A 24,064-nucleotide genomic window follows, 5' to 3' on the forward strand; every position below is an offset into this window, starting at 1 on the left:
AAGTCAAACCTTAAACCTTACAGTGATGTATGTCAATTACATCTCCATAAAAATAGGAGGAAAAAACTGTCTTCTAGGTCTAAAGATCAGTCTGTGCACTTAATATTAAGTTCTAAAAAATCCCAAGCCCTTTACTTGTGTTTCTTCAATAGTATGAAATGAACAACACACTGTCTCCAGCAGTATTTCTTCAAATTCCCTTTTCCCCTTTTCTTGACCTCCTTCTTCCTCTCCCCACCAAACCCCAGTCCCGCTGAAGCCTCTCCTTAAGTCCCCAAAGAGTCCCAGTGTAAAGGAGGCTTTTGTTGTGGTGGTTTTTGTTTGGTTTGCGTGTCTTAGTGAGGATTTAGGAAGTACTGTCTACCTTAATTATTCACATAATGAGGTATACAAGGTGGTAGGTTGCTCATTTGTTTGGTGTTTATTTAATTTTTGAATTATTCTTATTATGCTCATCTCAGCGATATAAGTTTATGGTGAACCGAAGTCATCTGGAGCAGATATTATTGGTGCCCTGCCAGTACCCTCTATTTCCTTACCATTCAGTGCATACCAGCCTGGCTTCCAAGGGCAGCACCTCTATCTCTGGCTTTCTCTGGCCACGGAGGCAACTCTGCCCTCTCATTCAGTATGGCTGAAGAGCCAGGGACTTAGCCCCTGAGAGCCGCCCCCAATCATTGACTGATGGGAGTTGATGTTTAAACAACCCACTTCTTTTGTCCCTTTGGTGGGATAGCTCAGTCTAAGGCATGTGTTCCACACTGTTTCCTAGAGTTCCCCAGGATGATTAAGCTCTAATCACCCCTTGGAGTAACATGCTTGATAGTGCAACTTTTTTGTCTGTCTTCCATTCCCTATGTCACTTTTCTGACCTCCTACTGGTGTTTCATGCAACTATCTCCCAAATATACTACTTGCACTTGAATATCTGTCTCAGGATACACTTCTGGGGGAACTCAAACTAAGATACCATCTCCAGGTGATTATTAAGCAAGTTGCAGATCAGATAGTCATCTTCCTACTGATTGTCTTGGCACTTGGATACCTGGGTGCAAGGCAAGTGCTGTGTCTTAATGCTCTTTGTGAATGTATGTATTGCTGAAGGTCATGGCTGACCTTCATCCCAGCAGACAGCATCATCCACAGCTGAAGTAATACATATATGTTCATACGAGGCTGCCTAACAGTGGTTTAATAATCATTAGATACCACTGTTTAGATGCTGAGTATGTTCATGACATTTGCCTTTTGACTGCTAAGTAGAAAATGTAATGATTATAGGCTGATGCTTTCTCAGGAGGAGAGTCTAGTTGTTGAGCTTTCCAGTTTCCCATGGTTCAGTGATTTCTTCCATGTTTAGTCTGGCTGCTGACACGTGTTGAAATCTCTCATGCCCATCAGCTTGAGAAAAGCTGGACTGCTCAGCTGAGTCTGTGCTCATAAAAGCTAGCAAGAACTGTTGTCTTATAGGAAACAACCCCGAGCTGACAGAAGATTAGGGTAGGAAGTCTGAACAGGGGTTTTAATCCTTATGCACGAAACTAGTCTGCACACATATTGATCACCTTCCTGCTGTTTTATCTGTAGCTGTTTTCAATTTCACCTGGTTATTCATCACAATTCTCTAATATTTTATGTGGCCATGGTGTCTGTGTGCTGACCTGGAAACTGACCATAATCCACTGTGACAGAGTGAAGCTTCCTAGGACATCAGTATTTCACATTAGGACATTTTGTACGACACCTCTCTACTCTCTGTAGGGTTCAAACATCAGAAAGGATGAGATATCTAAGACTTAGTGTAATCACTTGCATGTAATGAAACAGGCTAAAGAAAAAAGTGAGGGAAACAAAAAACAAATGGTGCCAGGGGAAGTAGGGACATATTTCAATATTTGTCCAAGTGTAATTGCTCTTTATTTCTCCCTTTTACATGTAAAAGATGACTGGCAATTATCTCTTCTTTCTTGGCACTAGGATTGGGAGGGAAGAGAGGGAAAGGGAAGGTGGCAATCTTGACGAAGAGAGGTTGTTCTAAGAAGCAGCATGGTGTAGCAGCCAGAGTCTGAAGGCCAGGATTGTAGTGCCCGCTATGAGCTGCGTAACTTTGTGAAAATTATTTAGCTGCTGTGCAACTTGCAATTGCATTTATTGCAAACTAGACCAGGAGCATCTTGATGTTAGGAAGTGGGTCTGATTCAATGATTTCTCCAGCACACTTATGGCATCTAGCACAGAATGTAATGAAAATGATTTTGAATTTAAAAAGGGAGCAAACACAAGGGCCTCATGGTGGTCAGAGATGGATTTAATTGATCTGCACTGAAGAAGGGAGAATAGAGAATAATTCATTCAACTATTCAAAATATATTTACTGAGTGCTTTATTATATTTACTACTTTTTTTTATACTACTACTATATTTATTATATTTACTACTACTTTATTATACTATGTATACTTCCAGGTGCTAGAAATACTGCAGTACCCGAACAAAAACTGCATTTGCATAATCGTTCTTTCTAGCGGACAAGACGACAAAAAAGATAAATTATACACAACGCTTGATAAGGACAAGTACTAGAGAGAAAAATTGTACAAAATAGGGAGAAAGGAAGAAAGGAAGGTGCCAGGGAGCCTGTGGTGCAGTTTTAGTTAGGATGCCAGGGAAGGGCGAGTGTAGTCGCAAAGTGGATCAAGCCGGTGCTGCGAGCCCGTGTTCTGAGAGAAACGCAAAGAAAGGAAGGCTTAGGGAATCAAGAAAGACGAAGTGAGGAGAGGAAGTGAAAAGAAATCCAGCCGGAGGGGAGGGATGACGGGGGTAAGTTAACTACGTTTGGGAGGAAAGAAGGAAGCAAAAATGCAGCATAGCGTAAAGAATCACGTTTCCTTTTCCGTTTGGAAAAAACAAAGATCGTGAGGTTTATGAGAAAAAACTGCCTGTCCGAAGAGATTCTCACCTCAGATGCTCTCCTGAGAGGGACAGTGGTTCCCGCCCCTGAATCACTGTTACTGTCACTATGGCTTCTGATTGGGTTGGTCTGGTTGGGTGCTCAGTGCCTATTGGCCTCCGCGCCTGTCCCTGACAAGCGGCCATCTTGGGTCCCGCCCCCGCCGTGGGGCCGTCGGGAATTGTAGTCCTCGCTCGGCTCCGTCCAGTCGCTGGACTTTTTTGCCCTCTCTTCCCGGGTCTGTAAGGTGGCCACCCACGTGGGCACAAGGCCAGGTGCCGCTCCTGCCCCGCGGTCCCTCCCTCTGCCTTTCGTTTCCCAGCTGCCAAGATCTCGGAAGGTAGGGGCGGGGGGAAAGCCCAAGTCGAACAGAGTTTCTGGGGCGCAGGTCTGGGTTACCACGCGCGTCTTTTCAAGACGCCAGAGGCCCAGCGGGGGCGGGATTGGGACCGCGCAGGTCTTTGAGAGGTCAGGGTCTGTCCGGAGGACCCTCCCACCTCCCCGCGAACCCTTTGAGGGCCCATTCTTGAGCATTGGCGCTCACCCTAACCCTCCCCTCCTCTGCTGCATTTTATAAGTGGGTAAACTGAGGCATGGGGCCACGCTGGTGGTTCCAGGGACGCCCCAGCTCCCGGCACTGGCCGCTTTTGGATGGTTTGTCATTTTCATAGGCAAGTATCAGGAATCTTTGCCCCAGCAGGTTTGTGTTAATCACTCAGTTCTGGGTTCCCCCAAAGGGGCTAGTGTTTGAACACGTGCCCAAGACGGGAGCCAAGCAGGGGACCAAGGAAGGCGGTATTTTGGGAGAGAATTTTGGTATTTAAAAAACACAAAAAAGCATCGAATTCATTATGATGGAAGAATTTATCAGTGTATTCTGTTGGACTTCCTTACACCTATTTTATGGCTTAATGTGTTTATATGAAAAAATGCAGGGACTTTTAAGGTACATCCCCTGGGGAAAAAAATGAGGCAGGTTGGTGGAACTGAGGTGGATTTGAAGCTTCCTGTCTAGGATCAAATTCTGCCTCTGCTCTGTGACCTTGGACCAGCCGCTCACAGTGCTTATTTGGGAGAAAAGAGCTTAAAGCTTCCTGCCCAAGTAGCCCAAGGATGTTGCCTGGATCCGAAATCATTAAATGAGGTCTTGCTGGTGAAAGTTTGTCACTTGCAAACTCACTGCTTTATTGTATGGGTCTCTCAGAAACATGCTGGGGACCAGCAGAAAACACGCCCAAAGCTTGCTTTAGAAAGGTTCTGAGCCGTGCTGGGTCCGGGACTACCGACAGCGGCCCCGACTCGCACTTGTTAAGCCCGGCGTAGCTAAACACCCCCTTTCTGGCTCCATCTTAATGCCGGCAGCCCTGGCAGCAGGGGCTTATGGGAGTTGTAGTCTCGCCTCTTGTTTCCCTGCGAGTTGGTACTCCAATTCTCAGCCTGCCATTTGGCGCGGCGAGGTGTCTCCCGGGAGATGAAGTCTGACTTCCCCCCCTTTCTGTGGAGCAGCCACTTGACTCGGAACTACAACTTCCATGTGGCCTTGCGTTCTTGGCTGCCAGCCCCTGCGTCAACTGCTGCGAGCTGGGACCGGAGAGTGATGTTTAGTAAAGATGTCTTGTTTTTTGTCGTCATTGATTGCATTCGCTGTTCCAAGTAGTAGACAGGGGATTATTGTATATGCTTTTCCAAGTGTTAGATAAGGAATATGCATGCTTTCAATCACAGCTAACACTCGACAATTTACAGGGCATGTTCACATTCTCTCCTTTAATAATACTGTATCTTCCACTTGTAGATGAGGAAGAAACTTGAAAAGATGATTTGTCCACAGTCACACACCTAATAATAAAATGCAATATATGTTAAATGTGTATTATATTTAGTTATTATAGTTTAATATAATCTTCTCAAAAGGTAAATGGGAGTGATAACCATTTTCACGTGCATTTTACTTATTAGGAAACCAAGTCTATGAAAGTTAAGCAACATATCCAAGTTAACTCAGCTAACTCCAAGTTAACTCGGATTGTAACCCAGTCTGCTTGACAGTCTTTACTTAGAAAAAGACCCTAGTTTACAGAGTGAGAGGGAGCCTAACGTTTCTGAATACAGAATTTGGAATCTTTCCATTATACCATGTTGCCTCTGTGGTTAGACACTAAATGTTACAGCTGAAAAAACCTTTGCGATCATTTAAATCTAAGGCAAAGATCTTGGAACAGTTCATGGCATGTAGTAAGAGTTCCACAAATGTTAGCTATATATAGCTTCATAATACCTCTATTTTAGAGATGAGGAAACTGGCCCAGGTGGTAAAGCACTCTGCCCAAGGTCACACAGCTGGTTTGTGTCAGAGATGAGACTAGACCCAAGCCTCTTATTTACAAGTCCAGGGTTATTTTCATTCTACCAGCAGTCAGCTAGCAGGGGTACCAAATGTGAAGCTGTTTAGATAATGATTTTTCCATTAATTTGTTCTTTGTAGGCTACGGACCAGGAACATTTGTTGTAAAATCTCTTTTCTTACTATTGATAAGGTTGTAATATTTCATTAATTCAACAAATGTTTTTTCAGCATCTTTATATCCTTATCTCTCTGTAGGTGCAGGGGTGACATGGATAAAAAGCTAATGGATTAGGGCTGAAAGGACCTTATCATTCATCTATTCTAACTCTTTTTGTTTTATAAATCAGGGATGTGAGGTACAAAATGGTCCACAGTTTTCATCTCATGCCCTTGTGTCAAAAGCATCCTGTTTCTACAAGGAGGCAAGTTTCTGGAGGCCTCAGGGGACTTTATGTGACCTTTTGGGCTCACGCTTTCTTTTACTTATGTCCTCATCCCAGTCTGATTCCTGTAAATGTCTGGTGGAATGCTTTAGGAAATGTTTCTGTGCCCTTATCTTTATTTGTATGTACATGATGCTTCAATAAACTCCTTTTCTATTTTGGGAATTAGTCTTGTTTTGGCTCCCAATACTGTATTTTTTTCCCCCCAAAGATTGGCACCTGAGCTAACAACTGTTGCCAATGTTCTTTTTTTTTTCCCTTCTTCTTCTCGTCAAAGCCCCCCAGTACATAGTTGTGTATTCTAGTTGTGAGTGCCTCTGGTTGTGCTATGTGGGATGCCGCCTCAGTATGGCCTGATGAGCAGTATGATGTCCGCGCCCAGGATCCGAAGCAGTGAAACCCTGGGCCGCCAAAGCGGAGTGCGTGAACTTAACCACTGGGCCACGGGCCTGCTCCCTGAATACTCCTTTGTTCTTTCAGACGCTTGAGAACAGAATCTGAAGCTGTTTGCCTTCACATATGTTAAAATATAACCCTCTAATATAGGTGTCAGAAATGAACACATGAGTTGTTTGAATTATATAAAACTTTTGTTTTAGAAGACACGTTAACCCTTTCAGTTATGTATTCACACATAGTAAAGCAGGTAATTCTCACCTCGTGTGTGAAAGGTGGTTTTTATGTAATTAGATAACAAAGTAACAGTTTTGTAAATTATTGGCTAAACATCCCTGAGACAGTCACCATGGGAGACATTCTCCCTGTCAGCACCCGTCCCCCTCAGCACTCTCTCAACTGACAGTCTGATGTTTCAGCTTCCAACATAGTGCCTGACTGCTAGTAGACACTGAAAAAATATTTGTGGAATTGCATTCCTAAGTACCCCTGAGCTCTGTTCCCACATCTTTTTCTTGAATCTCAGTTTCCTCTCAATGTAGAAGTGCAGCTTTGAAATACAAGATGTAGCAGTTTCCTTTCCTTTCCATGTCTACATTGTGGAGAAAAATCTCAGCCTTTGAGGTCATCCTGCAAGGGGCTGTTTCTTTGGGAATGTCTGTCTCTGTGGCTTCTGAGATGAGAAAGCCATCTAAATAGCAAAACATAGCAGAGAAGCAATAGAGAGTGGTCGTCTGGAGGCCTATGGTTTAAATCCCTTTGGCAGGTTACTTAGCCCTTGGTTTCTTTCCTCTTCTGTAAAATAGGGATAATAAGCATTTCTGCCTTATAAAGTGATGATAAAGATTAAATGAGAGAGTGTGTTTAAAGCTTTTAAGGGGGTTGTCAGGCACTCAGTGGCTTGCATTTATTAGATGAATAGTAGCTCTTATTTTTGTTATCATTAATGTAAACTTGATATATGAAAATATATCAGATTTACTCCAGATTTAAACTTGAGGAAAATGTCTGTTTTATAAAAGGATGTGCCATTTGTTTTCTTAGAGTAGCAAGCTTGGCCTCACATTTAAAATATGAAATTACTCACAACTCTTGATAACCCATCTTGTCAGCGCAGTGACACTCTCTTGTGTGGGCAGAGAGAGTGAAGCTTTTGGCTCTGCGCTGCCTGCTGAGAGGCCCCTGATCTATGGTTCCATCTATATATTAAATCTCAGATTGAAGAGCAGCCTGCTTCTGTCACTAAGGCCTTCTGTCCACTTCTAGAAAAGACTGGGCCTTTCCCAGGAGCCTCAGGGTTAAAGTGAAGCAGTTGTCATCCAGCTGGTGAGTAATCCCGGGGCAATGGCCACGTGGACATGGCAGTGCTTCTTTCTAAAGCTGACAACTTCAATAGCCATGAGGTCACTGATAAGGAGGTGAGTTACAGAAAAGGGGTGATGCAGGGGCCAGGGAAGGAGAAACGGGAATGAGGATCACAGCAAGAGCAAAGAGGAGATCGACGAAGGAAACTGCCGAGGCCCTTGATATCTTAAACATGTATTTATTTAGCACATTTATCCTGCCCCTAGCTCTGTGACAGGCACTGTGCTGTCATGCACTGGAGATACAGCAGTGAATGTGACTGACCTCGAGGTGGTCATGGTGGTGCATGGTGGTTGTGATATAGTCTAGGCGAGGAAGAGCTTAGAGGAAGGAAGGAAGGAAGGAAGAGAGGGAGGGAGTGAGTGTGGGGATTTGATGAGCAGGAAGGTCTTTGTGCCTGGGGTATAAAAATCAATGGACAGAGGAAGTAGGGGAGATGAGGCTCAGAGGAAGGCATGGGCCATATTATGCAGAGTCCAGTTACCTATATTGTAAAGGAACTTTGGACTTTATTCCAAAGGTATTTGGAAAATCACTTAACAATCTTAAGAAGAGAAATGAAATCATTGGATTTGTTTTTTTAAAAAGTGTGGATGCAGTATGGATGATGAATTTGTGAGAGGCAAAAATTGATGTGGGAAAACCAGGTAGCCATGTGCTTTCTTGCCTTTAATGTGCATATGAATCTCCTGCTGATCTTAAAGTGAGGATTCTGATTCACTAGGTCTGGAATGGGCCAGAGATTCAGGGTTTCTAACAGGCTGATGCTGCTGGTCCACTTGAGTAGCAAGTACTTAGGAGACTCTTGCATGGTCTAGATGAGAGATGTGGTGGTCAAGAGAATGGACTCTGGAGAGCAAAAGGCTTGGATTCTAATCTTGCTTCTACCACTTACTTGTGTCCTCATCTCACTGAGCCTCTATTTCCTTATTATCCGTGAAATGGGGTAATAATGCCTATTGCAGAGTTTTAAGTTTCCAGTGAGGTAACCCATGGAAAGTGCCTAACACAGTGGTTGGCACTCAGTAAATGGCAGCTTTGATTTAATCTTACTGTTATTAATAAAAATCACAACTTTGTGCACCCTGCTCCTTGTTTCCTTGTTTATCATATTTTGAATATGAGGTGGAATAGATTACCTTTAATTCTACTATTTTTCTTTCTCTCTTGCATATGAAATGCAGACTTGTTCAATTCTTTGTAAAAGTTTGAGTATTTGGGGCAAATAGATATATTTCTCCCATGCAATTGATTCTCTTTAAATATGCTGGGAAAAATCTGGGATCCTTAAAGTGCTATCTTATATCTGATTCAGATGGGAATTTGAGGCAACTTGCCTCCTACTGTAAATTTATTCAGCCTAATTACAGTGCCTCCTTCTTTCCATCATTCTAACCTGTTTGGATTGCTTTCCAACCAGTGATTCTCAGCCCTCCTGCAGGTTAGAATCCTCCGGGGCTGGTGCCGTCCAGGTAGATTAAATCAGGGCGGGAGGGGAAGCAGGTGTTGGTATTTCTTTTTCAGGTTTCCCAGGTGCTTCTGAAGTGCATTTAGGAATGAGAACCTCTGATTCTAACAGTGGGCCATCCTGATAGGAATCAGGTACAATCTAACAGGTGAAGGGCCTGGGTGGGGAACACAATATCTAGAAAGTCGCATCTTGAAGGCTTTGGGAGTGAAAGAAATGATAAGCCTCATCACATTGCCCCCCCCTCCCCCCAAAAGGGTAAACCCATTAAAACTATGTTCAAAACAAACTGAGTTACGTGCTTTCATGAGCGCTGGCAGTGTTATTGAAAAGGTTAAAACTATTGTTCAGATAAAACTCATTTTTACTAGTAAAATTCTTAGAGTCTAATTCAGTAGCTTGAAATGAACCACTTCCAGAGAGGCTGCCTATTATAAAGATTGGTTTCCTTTTTAATGTTTTAAATAGTTACCCCCATCCTCTGTTTCAGAGCAGAATAATTAAGCTAATTTGATTAAATACCTTCAGTTTTCTGGATTATCCGTAATATATGGGGACCCTTTCCTTTTAAATGTTCTTGTACCTTCAGAAAATCTGTATACTTAGATTTGTTTGTATCTGAATATTTATATTTAAAACTTTATGTCCAGTGTCCGGGAGCATTTGTGGTCTGAATTTACATCATCCTACATGAAAACTTCATTTTTCACCATTTCCTGAATTCTTTATTCACTCGGAGGTCATTTCACAATGTAGTAGTTTTATTTTTCTACTATATTGACTCAATAGAGACAAAAAGAGAAAGAGTGGGAAAAAGTGTTTTCGAGAGTGTAACACACTTAGAAAATTGCTATTTTAGGGGTATTTTGTATATGTGCCAAGGTTTTCTTTTAATGATAAATAAGTAGGAATGGAAGAGAAAATTGAGAAACTGGTTAAGTGGTTCACAAAAGGCGCATGTTGACAGTATTCTGGAAGTTAAAGACTCTGAGTCTTTTTATGGGTTTATCAGTGTTCTACGTTATGGATTTACCTCTTTTTATTAACAATCAGATTTCCATTAAAAGTCAGTATATTTTGCAGTTTCTCAGACTCACAGCTATTGGAGCTAAAACTCAGCGTAGATAATGTGGAAGTATCAGTACTCCGTAATGAGGTTTAATGCACGCAAAATTTAGTTGAGCACACACTGGAGGAGAGTATGGTCTGCAGTCATTTAATCACTGAAGTTTCTAGTATGTAGTGGAACAAAATTTCCATTTTCTGCAAGACTTGAAGTCTTCTTCCTATGGCTTCCATTTTGGAAAAAACTGAAAAAAACAAAAACAAAAAAAACAAAAAAAACTTGCTGCTATCTTAAGACCCCACAATAACTGCAGGAGGGTACCTGCTTGGTTGTGCCGGGAGATGTTTAAGTGATGCCTAGAAGCAAGAGTTTGTGTAGGTACTTGGAGCCCTGCGGACATGCAGAGGGAGGATCTGGAACCTTCTAAAATAAGTTGGTTCTCTCAGCCCTTGAGCACTGGTGATTCCTGTTCAACCTCTCCCAGCAATGAGCCTGGGAACAGGTAGTGATCCGAAGGAGAGCAGGGGAAAGCAAGAGAGAAATAGAAACAAATGCAGAGAGTATGGAAGAGGTATAGCAACAAAAGATGGTTGAGCGGAGGGGGAGGGAAAGTTTTCTGTTTTTACAACTATATGTGTGAACAGTACCCTCTGGAGTTGTGCTGTGCGCAGCTTGCGTGACTGTACATACGGAGAGGCCCTAATTCATGGGAGGTGCTGCTACCTTCAGAAAAGGGGAAGTGATACTGGGGCCACAAAAACAACAGGTAGCCACTGCAGTTTGACATCCCTGCAGAATCTGCAACTGAGGTCCTCTTGGCCCCTCAGAGCGTGGCATAAGGCTTCCTCTAAGCTGAGGCTTCCTCTAGCCTCTTGAACTTCCGAGAGGCAACAGGCCAAGGTTTCCCTGACCTAGATAAATTAGCTGTGTTTGGCTTCCGCGTGCAGATGAAACAGCTGGGTCCAACTGGAACTGGCTGGAACTATATGCAAGGGTCCCCGTGAGGCCAGAAGCTTCTGCATTTCTAATAAGCCCCTGGGTGATGCAGATGCTGCTGGTCTATGGACGACACTTGCAATAGTGAGGTTCTAGGTTTTTATGGCTTCTACTGTGTTGCTGCTCTGTTTTAATGTAATGGATAGTGTTGTTTAGAGTTCACAGATACAGATATCACTCTGTTCCAGGCTGATGGTGATCTTGGTCAAGTTGTTTTGATTGGCAGAGTTTTCTTTTCCTCCATGGAATGGACATAATAGTCTCTACCTCAGTAGGTATGAATTAAATGGGACAATCTATATAAAATATTAGCACAGTACCTCTCATAAAGTAATTTCTCAGTAAATGTTGGCTATTATTTTTATTATTATTATATTTTGTGTTTTTATTGTTTTTGAGCCCAGAGGTCCAGATCCACAGGCCCAAAGCACATGGCTTTACCAATTACCATGTGAGCATGAACAAGTTTCTTGGCTAATTGGACAAGTTTCTTGGTTTCCTGATCTTTAAATTGGGGATTATAATGGTAACTACCTATGGGTGCTGTGAGGGTTGAATAAGATTTTATGTATAAAGTCCTTGGTATGTATTAGCTACTCTCATGATTGTGAGTACTAATCACTGGATTTGAGGGGTCTACACCAGCAGCTTCTGTTACTTTGGGTTGGCCGGGTTTTTGCGAGACTCTGTTGGTGTGGTAGGATCAGCCCACACTAGTGGCAGGCACGTGGAGGGTGGGCCCAGGATCTGGAAGCAGGTAATATCTCACAGTTACGGCAGGCAGGCAGATGGAATATGGGATGACAGCCTGGCAACTGATCCACTAGCAAATCTGCCTCAATATTGAAGCTTGCTCTGACCTGTACCCCATGGACCCCACTGGGTTCCTGCCTTGACAATCTCTGTCCAGCCTGGTACCCCAGTTTCCATTCCTGAGCCCCAGCTATGTTCTTGACAGTTCTTCATTTCCTTGTTCATGATTAATCTATTTACTCAGTAAGCATTTACTGAGACCTGTTACATGTCGGGCACTGTGCTAGGTGTGGTTATAAATCAGTGAACAAGGCAGGTGCAGTCCCTGCCCTCAGGAGTCCAGTGGAGGAGATGGACAATATACAGGCAAACAAATGTAATTACAAAATGCCAAGTACCGGGAAGGAAGAGTGTAAGGTACGGTGACAGTGAAAGGAGTAACCTATTTAGATAGGGTAGCTAGAAAAGAGGAGCTGATATTTGAGCTGAGACCTAAGAAAAGGAGGAGAAGGAGGCAGCCATATGAAGAGCTGGTAAAGTGGCATTCCAGGCAGAAGCAGCAGCCTGTACCGGGGCCTTGAGAGGGAAAGAGCTTGACGTGCTCAAAGGGATGAAAGAAGGCCTCTGTAGTAGACCATAGAGATTGAAGGACGGACTGGCACCAGGCGAGGTTGGCCTGGCTGCATAGGGCCTGGTGGTCAAAGTATGAAGTTTGGATTGTGTCCTCTGGGTAACGGCCGTGTCCCTGAATCTCAGTACTGTGGTTGGAGCCTTGCTCTTTGCTGTCCAGACTTCCCTTCTGCTGACCGGCTCCTCTGAGCACCTGCTTCCAGACTTTTCCCTTCCCTCCTGTCAGAACATCAGTTATGATGTTCTGAGGCCTTCCTAATGCCTGCCATCTCCATAGACTTCTCTTTTACCTGTTAACGCGCTCTCTGGACACGAGGTTCCATGTGGATAACCCAGTTCCTTCCCATTTCCTTCACCTGGGTTCTGCTCAGAGTGTTTGCTACACTCACTTCTGCCCCCGATGGGATATCAGGCCCTTATCCCTCCTGATCTGACCCCTCTGCCATGTGGCAGTGAAAATGTCCTTGGTGTAGGGGTGCAAAGGAACAGAATAAAAGGGACCAAGAAAAGAGGAAGAGCAGTTTGGGATCTATCGATTGGTAGAAGAAGAAATAATATACAATTTTTATATGTTGGAATTATAGGTTCAAAGGATTTTTTAAGAGCTTGAAGGAAGCTTGTTGGGTTCATCTAGTCCAGTCCCCTGTATTTTTAAATTTGGAAAGCTGCTTCTCAAGAGGGGAAATGACTTGCTCTGTGTCACAGATGGAGTCAGTGGCCAAATGATGACCTTCTTTCTTAGTCTCCTATAGTTAGGTCCTGTGTCTTTTGCTTCCTTGACTTCTTATACTTTTTACAGCTTGTATTTAAGCTCTATTTTTTGCTCAATGCATCTCTTCCCTCTGGACTATAAGCTCAATGAAGGCAGAAGGAGTGGCTGCTTTGCTGATGCCATCTCCCAGCACCTGGTCCCAGTGTAGGGTAAGTGGTCCATGTCAGGTCTCTAACTTAGAATTCAGTTTTGCAGTTGGCACTGTGCTCCCTTCTAGGCTGTCCTCTGTTGCTTCTCTGATTAGCTGAGTCTTGGTTGCTTGGGGAGTATAGGTAAGGGAAATCTACAGAAGTCCCAGACCTCAGCCCCTCTTACCCTTCCTTGAACTTGTACAGCCTCCTACTTCCTCCCCATGTTGGAGATAATGCTTTGTTTATTGTGTTAATATTGTCTAATTCCTGTCTCTAGAAAGTTTGCTCTCCGAGATCAGGGAGCTTGTTGGTCCTGTTCCTTGCTCTGTCCTCATGCATAAAACAATGTACGGCCTATGGTAGACAGAAAGAGTTATGTATCATCATTACCATCAAGGTCTGAAAGTCTGGTTGGCCCTGAAGGCTGCTGCTCCATGGGGATGGGTCATTTAGGCTGTACAGATAATAGGAATTTTCAAATGCTGGGGTGTCAAGAAGGGGCTCCTAAGGGAGGGTGTATGGAGAAGAGCTCTGAGGACTGACTTCCGGCTTTGCTTCTCATTAGCTGTGTAATCTGGAGCAAAGTACTAAACCTCTCCATGTCCCATTTTTCTGTATAATGAAGATGATAGTACTACTTAGCTCTTAGAGTTGTTGTGAGGATCAAGTGAGATCGTTGGTATAATGTATGCCCTGCACAGAGCCTGATGCATAGTCAGCACTCAGTAAATATTATCTGTGATTCGTGTTCTTAAATCTGGAATGTTGCTCTGCCTACTATTGCTGGCTAGGAGTTATAGATGTGTGCCAATTTTCACTTTGAAAACCAGAGCTAATTCTTTCCCATAGTATACTTTCCCATAGTTATTTGGTGGACTGTCATATTCTGTTTGGTCATTAAACAAATGTACAGGCCATCAGTTCTGGCCATATAAAGTTTACTGAAAATATTGATGAACAACAACCCAGGATTCAGCACAAAAAATAAGTGCTGGTTGATGGTTAAGACAGAGGAATATAAATCAAAAAACAAACATATCAACCGTACTGTAATATTTAAATGTCTTCTCATAAACACTTAAGATTCTCATTAGTCTAACATCAGAAAAATGATAAATATTAATATTTGTCATCAAAGGAAAGCTTAGAAATCAAAGCAGAGTAAACAACTGTTGTATTTCTAGGATTACATAATACTGAATGAATTTTAATTCAACACTTCCAAAACTCTATTTTTAAAAAATTTCTCTGTGAGATAGTTTAAGCAATTATTTTTATCTAGTGCACAAACTAGGAAAAATATACTTTAGTCAGAAAAGATTCAGGAAACTTACTGATTCGGATCATGTCCTCAAAGACTTGGACTGTGTGGTGTTTTGTGTCAGCAAAAGAGATCCACATATGCCTGAGCCGACCTCCTCCATTGATCTCTAGTTCTGTTGCAAGAGAATCATGTTGGAAATTGGCGCTAGGTAGATCATGAAAGGTGCTTCCTGTCTTCACTGCAGATTCTTTCCTCAAGGTTCTCTACTTTCCCCAGGTCTGAATGTGTCAGGAAATATGTACAGCAGTCCCCAGGGTCAGGAGGGAGCAGAGGGAGAGATGACAGATTGGCGCCATCGCTCAGCAACTGTCAGGCTTTCCCTTCCTGCTTTCATGGTGCCTGAGATGGCTGACTCAGCGTGAGAGGGCTTCATCATGTCACCGCAAGAACTTAGTCCTGGGAGACCTGAGTTTTAGTTCTGGCTCTCTCATTGCCTTATGCAATCTCGTCCTCTCTCTGGGCCTCCGTTTCCACATCCGTAAACTGAGGGGCTTGGATCTGATAATTCAGAAGCCCTGTGCCTCCCTGACATCCTGTGACCTCGGTGGAGAGCTACGGGGATCTGATAAGCCCTCGCCACTACCCTCTGCTGAAGGGCAGTTGTTTGGAGGGGCTGGCTCTGGGGCCAGACAGACCTATATCTCACTTTACCTAGTTTACTGAAGTTCTCAGTTTTCTCATCCATAGATGACAATAGTGCAAGGTTGTTATAAACATAAGAGATGATGTTTGGAAAGCATCCAGTCTTGTGTTTGGCACATCACAGGAATTTAATGATGGTGCTGTGTTATTATTATTATGTTATTATTGTTATATATCATGTTTATAGCTTGACTCATTGCTTTTTTGTTTCTTTATGCCTCAGTTTCCTCATCTGAAAAATGGGAATAATAAGTGAACCTCTCTTACTGGTTAATCGCGAGGATTAAATAAGATTCTACGTGAAAATATGTAGGACACTGTCTGGTACATGTAATAAGCACCAAATACATATCAGTGATGATTTTAGCTATCATTTTTATTATAAGTCACTATACCTTGAATAAAGTAGTGCTTTTTGTAAAGAACTAGATAGGACAAGGCACATGGGGGTAATTATCTTCTCTAATACACATGCTAAAGCAGATTTCCAGTGGTCTAAAAGACTCCACATTTTCCCTAAGCATCTCATTTATTATAGGGAACGTTAAATAAATGATGTCACATCTATTCTTAAAAGTCAAGTATCTGTATTAAACATGGGTTCTTAAACCAGGATGCTGGAACCTCTTTAGAATCTAATGTGCCATGTATGCACAGGAAATGAAAACAGTAACTTGAAAAGATATCTGCACCCACATGTTCTTTGCAGCAGTATTTATAATAGCCAAGGCATGGATACAACCTAAGTGTCCATCAATGGATGAATGGATAAAGTAGTGTGGTGTATATATTTACACACACACACACACACACACACACACAGGAATATTATTCAGCCATAAAAAATGAGGAAATCCTATCATTTGCAACAACATGGATGGACATTAAAGCCTTTATGCTAAGTGAAGTCAGACAGAGAAAGACAAATACTGTATGATCTCACTTACATGTGGAATCTAACAAAAAATACAAAACCCTAAAAATGCTCACACTGAACTCATAGAAGAAGGTCAGATTTGTGATCACCAGAGGTGAGGGATGGGAGGAGGGGGAATTGGAGGAAGGTGGCTATAAGACTGCAAGCCCAGCTGGGCTGGGGTGGTGGGGTATAATGCCGAGAGACTGAAGAAATGACCCAGAGACTGTGAACGAGACATATAGGTTTATTGGGACTTACTTACAGGGAGAGTGTCCAGTGGCGGCCGGCTGGACAGAAGTGTGCATCCGCAAACTGCCCCCTAAGAGAACCTGCTTAAGTAGGCAGAGGAACAAAGGCTGCATGCTTGCCAAAGGGCTGTCCTTGGTACGACCAGCGTTCCCAGGAACAGTAGCTCACACGGAGGGGCTGTGTGTCCCTGTAAGACGTGATGTTCTTCACGTGGGATAAGGGAGGATCCAGGCTGCCCAGGCCCAGATGGTTACAAATCCCAGTAGCTGGGCGGCCTGCCCAGCAGGGAGCCAGAAGGACACATAGTTGCAGTGGGCCTGGGGGTTTCTGCTGAGCAAGCAAGGCCCAGGCCTTACAGTGGCCAAAAGGTACAAACTTGCAATTATAAGATAAATAAGTACTAGGGATGTAATGTGCAACATGGTGACTGTAGTTAACACTGTTGTAGGATATATAGGAAAGTTGTTGAGAGTAGATCCTAAGAGTTCTTATCACAAGGAGAAATTTTTTTCTTTTCTTTTTCTTGTATCTATATGAGATGATAGATGTTAACTAAACCTATTGTGGTAATCATTTCACAATATATGTGAACCAAACCATCATGCTGTATGTCTTAAACTTATACAGTGATGTATGTCAATTATTTCTCAATAAAACTGGAAAAAATATGATATATAGACAGTGGGAGTGTGAGTAGAATAGAAGACGGCTAAAATAGTTGAATGCAAATACCTCTGGGGATGACAGAAATAGGAAGAAATGAGGCAAGAGGTTTTCTTTTTTTCCTGAAAGCAATGTATTGTCATTTGCTTTTAACTATTATATATTTTACTTTATAATAAATAAAAAATATTTTGTTAAAAGCCACCCCTCACAAAAGAATCTAGTGTTCCATGTCCATGATCTATCTCCACATATGAGTTGAAACCAAGTTAGAGGAGACCTTACTTTTTATCCAATTAGTATGGGTCAGGCACTAAACTAAAACCTTTATGTGGCTTCCCTCATTTCATCCTCACAGCAACTCTACGAGGTAGAAACTCTTATTAGCCCTGTTTACAGATAAGAAAACTGAAACTCAGAGAGGTTAGGTAAGTGCTTAAGGACACCCAGCTGGCAGGTGGTGGGGCTAGGATATGGATTCAGGTCGTCTGACTTGGGAGCTTGAACTCTATTTGCAGGTGTTCTCAGATGGTAGAAAGGTCAAATCTGCTTGATAGCTACTATTTATGATATAATGAAGTCTAATGGATCAAGAGAAGGATGTAAATGGACTTGTTTTTTATCAGTAACATAGCAAATTAACATTCATTTTTATTGTAAGGGGATGAATTTCAATATTTGTTATTAGTGCTGTTGAGTTGATTCTGACTTGTAGTGAGTCTGTGTACAGTAGAACCCTGCCTGGTCTTCTCACACCATCCTCTCATCTTCCAGCGCTCTATCAGTGCTTTTCATAGGGCTTTCCTGGCCAACTTTTTTGCAAGTGGATGGTCAGGTCTTTTTTCCTAGTCTGCATGCTCTGCTGAAACCTGTCCACCATGGGTGACGCTGCCGGTATTCGAAATACCCATGGCGTAGCTTTCAGCATCAAGCAACACGCAGTCGCCACAGTGTGACAAATGGACCGACAGGTGGTGTGGTTCACAGGAAGTGAACCCAGGGCTGTGGCGGATCATAACCACTGGACCACCAGGGCTGGCTGAATTTTGACACAGAATAGACTTTTTAAGGAAACATCAATATTTTTCTCAAATTGGCAGCATCAAAACTGTTTTTATGGAATTAAAATGTACTACACTTACTTAATGCAAATTCACTTGGAAACATAAAATTTCCTTATCTTTTTCTGTAGCTTAGCTTGCAGCTGTTGGCGTCAGTCTATATGTAAAACACAAAAATAAGTTGTTTCTTGGTAACTCCATTGACTCTGCAGGCAGATATTAGACAGAGTTGGTGTCGATGAGGCCAGCATCTTGGTCAGAGGGCCCAGATCATTCTACAGGAAGGTGCTATTTAAAAAAAACTTTTCTTACCAACTGCATAGGAAAATAAATTCGTTTTAGAAGATTTTTAAAAAGAGATGTTCAAAAAATAAAATGACATCGCCATTCCACACCCTCATGATAGCACTATCAATATTCCAGTGTATACCATTTCCATCTTTTTTTAAATCACATATGTTATTTGTTTGTTCTGTTAGTTTTTTTAAATTGGGATCACACTTTACATATAGTTTTGGCACCTGTTTTTTCATTCCTCAATGTATTGTGTGCATTTTTCCATGTCATTAATGACTGCAGTGTACTCCACTATTAGAATATGCAATTATTATTATTATTTTTTTTGGTGAGGAAGATTGGCCCTGAGCTAACATCTGTTGCCAATCTTCCTCTTTTTGCTTGAGGAAGATTGTCTCTGAGCTAACATCTGTGCTAATCTTCCTCTAGTTTTGTATGTGGGACACTGCCACAGCATGGCTTGATGAGTGATGTGTAGGTCCACGCATGGGATCTGCTGAAGTGGAGTGTGTGAACTTAACCACTTTGCCACCGGGCCAGACCCTATGCAATTGTTTTTTATTTTTTTTAAGATTTTATTTTTTTTTTCCTTTTTCTCCCCAAAGCCCCCCAGTACATAGCTGTATATTCTTCGTTGTGCATCCTTCTAGTTGTGGCATGTGGGACGCTGCCTCAGTGTGGTTTGATGAGCAGTGCCATGTCTGCACCCAGCATTTGAACCAACGAAACCCTGGGCCGCCTGCAGCGGAGTGCGTGAACTTAACCACTCAGCCACGGGGCCAGCCCCATGCAATTGTTTTTTAACCTATCTTGCTTGTTTAATATTAGGTTTTCCCCACCTTTTTTTCTGATATATATATAAATGAAGAATATTTGCATATATGCATGACCACATCCATGAATCTTTTCTCAGAATACATTCTCAGAAGTGGAGGTGCTGGGCCATATTGTAAGCTGTGGGAGGAGCTACCTAGTATTTCTTCACTGCAGGCGGTGCTTCACTGTGCACCTAGAATGCCCACTAACAGCTTCTGGGCTCTGTTTCCCAGGAGCTTCATAGAAGAGACTATGGAGCTGGCAGCTGGTGGGCAATTAAAAACATCAGTCTTCAGGCTCTACTGGTGGATCAAAATGAACATGTTGGATTGCCTGTACCCGCCTTAACATGTCCTGTATTAGTTAGTATGTTCCCGTGTCAGCTCAGAATGCTTTCAGCTGCAAGTAACAGAAAAACTTGATTTACGGTGTCTTAAAAAAATGGAGGATTATTTCTCCCACATAACAAGAAATCTAGAAATGTGTATGTGGCTGTGGCTTTAGTTCAGCAGCTCAGTGATGTCAAGGACAGTATCTGTGGTGTTCCTGACCTTTCCCTAATGGTCACAGGGCAGGTGCAGCTGAAGCAGGCATCAGGCTTGTGTTCAGGGAATCAGGCAGGGCTGAGAGAACAGAAAGGGGTGAGACACATTTCTGATCCTGGGGGCTGTTAGCCTGACTTAAAAAAAAATGGTACTTTTTTCCTCTTACTGCAGAAGTAATATATGTTCATTATAGAAAATGTATTTCACCCATAATCTCACCACCCACAGCTAATCACTCTCTCATTTTGATGTTTGTCCTTCTAGTTTAGTTATACATGCACAAAAGGGTGGGATTATCCATTTATGCAGTGCCTCATAACTGGCCTTTTAAATCGTTATCCATCTCAATGCCCCAGCACCTGGTAGATGTTTTAAAATTTTTACTGAAAAATTAATGAATGATTTAAAAAATGCACTCTGAATATTTTCTGTATCTCTGAGTATTCTTTACAGTATGTTTTTTATAGCATAATTTTTTCTTTTTTTGAAGATTTGCCCTGAGCTAAGATCTGTTGCCAATCTTCCTCTTTTTTTTTTCCTCCCCAAAGCCCCAGTACCTAGTTGTCTATCCTAGTTGTAGGTCATTCTAGTTCTTCTATGTGGGATGCCGCCACAGCATGGCTTGATGAGTGGTGTGTAGGTGTGTATCCGGGATCTGAACTGGTGAACCCTGGCCTGCTGAAGTGGAGTACGCGAACTTAACCACTTGGCCACGGGGCCAGCCCTTATAGTATAATTTTTTATTTATTTCATTTTTTTGAGGAAGATTAGCCCTGAGCTAATATCTGCTGCCAATCCTTGTCTTTTTGCTGAGGAAGACTAGCCCTGAGCTAACATCCATGCCAATCTTCCTCTACTTTTGGACACCTGCCACAGCATGGCTTGAGAAGCGGTATATAGGTCTGTGCCCCAGATCTGAACAGGCGAACCCCAGGCTGCCAAAGCGAAATGTGCAAACTTAGCTGCTGCGCCACTGTGCCGGCCCCAATATAGTATAATTTTTAACAGCTGCATATCGCTCAATTGTTTGAATCTTTCATAATTTCTTCAGCTGGTTCCCTATTATTTTAATGTAGATTTTTTCAAAATTTTAAGTATGACAAATAATTCTGCAGTGAACACCTGCGTGTGTGTATACAAGTCTCTTGTTATTTCCTTACATAAATTCCTTTTAGAAGTGGAATCACTGGGTCTGAGGAAATGACAGTTTTAAGGTCCTTGATGTATATCATCAAATTACCCTCTTAAGATGTACCATTTTACACTATTACTAGCAATGTGAGTTATTATAACCTCATTTTGGTTTTTTGGTTTCAATAGACTTAATTTTTTGGAGTAGGTAATATATTTGTCTGATTCAAATATCAAAACAGTACGAAAAGGTATAAAGTGAAGTTTTGCTCCTGCTCCTGTCCTCATACTCCCATTTCTGCCCCCATTTTCCTTAGTGTAGTCACTTACATTAGTTTCTTTTGCATCTTTTCAGCATTTTTAATGCACACAGGCAAATATGTATATAAATTATTTTCCTTCCTTTCTTACACAAAAGTAACGCACGATATACACTGTTCTGGACCTTTCTTTATTTGGTTTGACTCCTGTATAATGTTCCATTATGTGACTGTTCTGTACTTTTATTTATCTATTCTCCTGTCTAGCTTTATTTGAAACCTGTGTCTTTTCAGCCAAACTGGGCCCAAGTGAACCATGATATTCTGGCCCTGCAGCTGCGCCACAATAGGAGTAGGCAGCTATATCTTAATTTCCTAGACCTACTGCCTGGCCTGCTGCACATTTTGCCTTTGCCTTCTGGAGTGTCGGCAGTGTCTGAAATATTCTGAATCCAAGAAGGGAGACAATTGCAGAGGTAGGTTTATCCTCTTTGAAGACCCACTGGCTTGTCCTCCTCTAGCTTTGATTGTGAGATATTTTCATGTTCTAGTTTGGGTAAAGAGTAACCCCTCCATTCTTATCCAAGGGTTGGTGGCTCATGTAGGGAATTTTGTCCTGTGTACTTTTTAAGGAATTTAATGTCACAGAGTGCCAGGCCTATTGTATGCTCCCTCAAAAGGCTCTAGCGAAGAATCCTGCCTTGCCTCTTCCAGCTTCTGCTGGCTCCAGGGATTCTTTGGCTCGTGGCTGCATAGCTATTTAGTTCACCTAGTCTTCTCTGTATCTTTTCCTCTTCTATTTGTCTCAAAACTCCATCTGCCTTTCTCTTACAAGGATGCTAGTCATTGTAGTTAGGGCCCATCCCAATAATCCAGGGTGACTTCATCTCAAGATTCTTAACTTAATTCTATCTGTAGAGACCCTTTTTATGAATAAGGTCACATTTGCAGGCCCCAGGGATTTGATGCAAACGTATCTTTTGAGGGACTGCCATTCAACCCACTACAGGCTTAGACTCTAGTGCTGTGATTCCAGAATCTGTACTCTGCTCTGCTATATCATAGCCTGTGAAGCACCACAGAGACAGTCCACTTTCTCTTCCATTTGTTAATAAAAGACTGGACTTTCTCACTCAGTGTTGTGTCTTCGTTGCCTTGCATACAGTGCCTTGCACAGAGGAAGTGCTCAATGGAACGGAATGGCTTTATCAATGAATGATCCATCAAATATATGAAAGCAGTGTTTGTGTCTCTCATTAATTTTCTTCGGGCTGAATCTCCCCAGGTACTTCAGTTGTTCCTTATGTGAAGTTCAGAAGCCCTCAGCATTCTGGTTGCCCCCTTGTAAGTGCTTTCTGATTTGGCCAATCTTCCTCTGAAAATATACCTTCTAGATTGAACTCTTGATAAGATCTAAGTAACTGGGTAGAATGGGACTATTAATTCTCATGGTTTGTACAATATATTTTTTTTAAGTAACCCTAGGTTGTGCTCTTTTTAGAGTAGCTACTAAAGTCATTGCTGGTGATTGTTAAAGAGATGATAAAAAGAAAACTTGCCCCATACTTGTAGCCCTACTCAGTCGTTGAGTTTTTAGGGCCAAATTCAGCCCTGAGTCATGCTAATGCAATTTTTACTGATTTTGGGTTCTGGGGATGGATTTTGAGTTTGGAAAGAAAACAATCCAGACATCACACTTTAGGGTTTAGTAGAAAGGGCAAGCATACTTATGAATAAATCCGTTTTCCCCTCTCTGTTCCAGTTTGTTGAGCCCATGGAACAAAATTGTGTGCTGTAAGAGAACTGAGTGATAATCCAAAACAATTTTCTGCAAGAACAAATCAGGATTTTCATGACCAAATATTAGAGAAGAGAATGTTTATCTTCTTAATGTCCACCTGTTGTGGCATGTAGTTGGTAGAATTTTTTTTCTTTTTTAAAATCACATTTACCAAATGCTTGTGTTAATTTTCATGTAGTTGTACCCTGAATGAATTTACCCTCTTGGTGTTGTATGTGCTGCAAGTTTCACTGCTGTCAAAACATATCTTTAAAAATAATCCATGGGTTTTAACCAGTACAGTCAAGATAAATTAGATTTTTTTTGAAGTAAAATCTACCTTAATATTTAGATCAGCAAGAAGATGTGGTTATGATTAACTTTTGCTCTTATGTGGCAAGATAGAACTGAAGCATACTAATGCTTTTAAAAATGTTTCTTTAATTAGTTAACTTTCTAAACTAGGGGTTAAAATAAGGAAAATATAGTAACTCCCAGTAGTGGAGTCCATGGCTCCATTTACTCCATTATACCTTCTCCTACATCTTGAGGCTTTTGTGGCCTTGAACGGGATCATTTTGAAGAGAAAGGTCCTCTGCTTAGAACTCTTCCCCTCACCTCTTACCTGGCTACTTATTCTACTTGAGGCCTTAGCTTAAATGTCTCTTCCACCGGGAAACTTATTCTGACCCATAAGACGTGGCTAGTTCTCATCTCATAAGCCCCTTTCATGCCTTGTGCTTCATTTACAGCCTTCCTTCCTTACATCAGTCTCCATCAGGTTCATGTTTGTCCTTTACCCCTGGCTGTAAATGCTACAAGGCAGAGCTGTTTTCAACACTCTGCCTAGTTCAGTGTCTGGCTTATGGTAGATGCTTAGTAAACCTTTATTGACTGATTGGCTGGAGGCTGAAAAAGCCATTTAAGGAATTATGGGAACAATAATTTTAATAATATTTGCATTTGTGTGTGTGCGTGCACTAATAGCAGAGAGGACCTCTTCTTTTCCTTCTGTGCATCAAATTACTGAAGGAGAAAGAACAGTTGACATTCTGTTTTA

The 24,064-nt window shown here is 42.0% G+C and overlaps 1 protein-coding gene across 2 annotated transcripts in view; it reads left to right on the forward strand.

Moving 5' to 3' along the window:
• Positions 1 to 3,163: 3,163 nt before the first annotated feature.
• FHIT (fragile histidine triad diadenosine triphosphatase) overlaps positions 3,164 to 24,064 on the forward strand; it is a 1,344,516-nt gene continuing 1,323,615 nt past the window's right edge. For both annotated transcript variants that reach the window (XM_046685108.1, XM_046685118.1), the window contains exon 1: positions 3,164 to 3,290. The gene's annotated coding sequence lies outside the window, so the exon portion shown is untranslated. The remainder of the gene's footprint in view (positions 3,291 to 24,064) is intronic.

This window comes from Equus quagga, chromosome 1 (assembly GCF_021613505.1).
Source record: "Equus quagga isolate Etosha38 chromosome 1, UCLA_HA_Equagga_1.0, whole genome shotgun sequence".
Classification (NCBI taxonomy): Eukaryota; Metazoa; Chordata; class Mammalia; order Perissodactyla; family Equidae; genus Equus; species Equus quagga.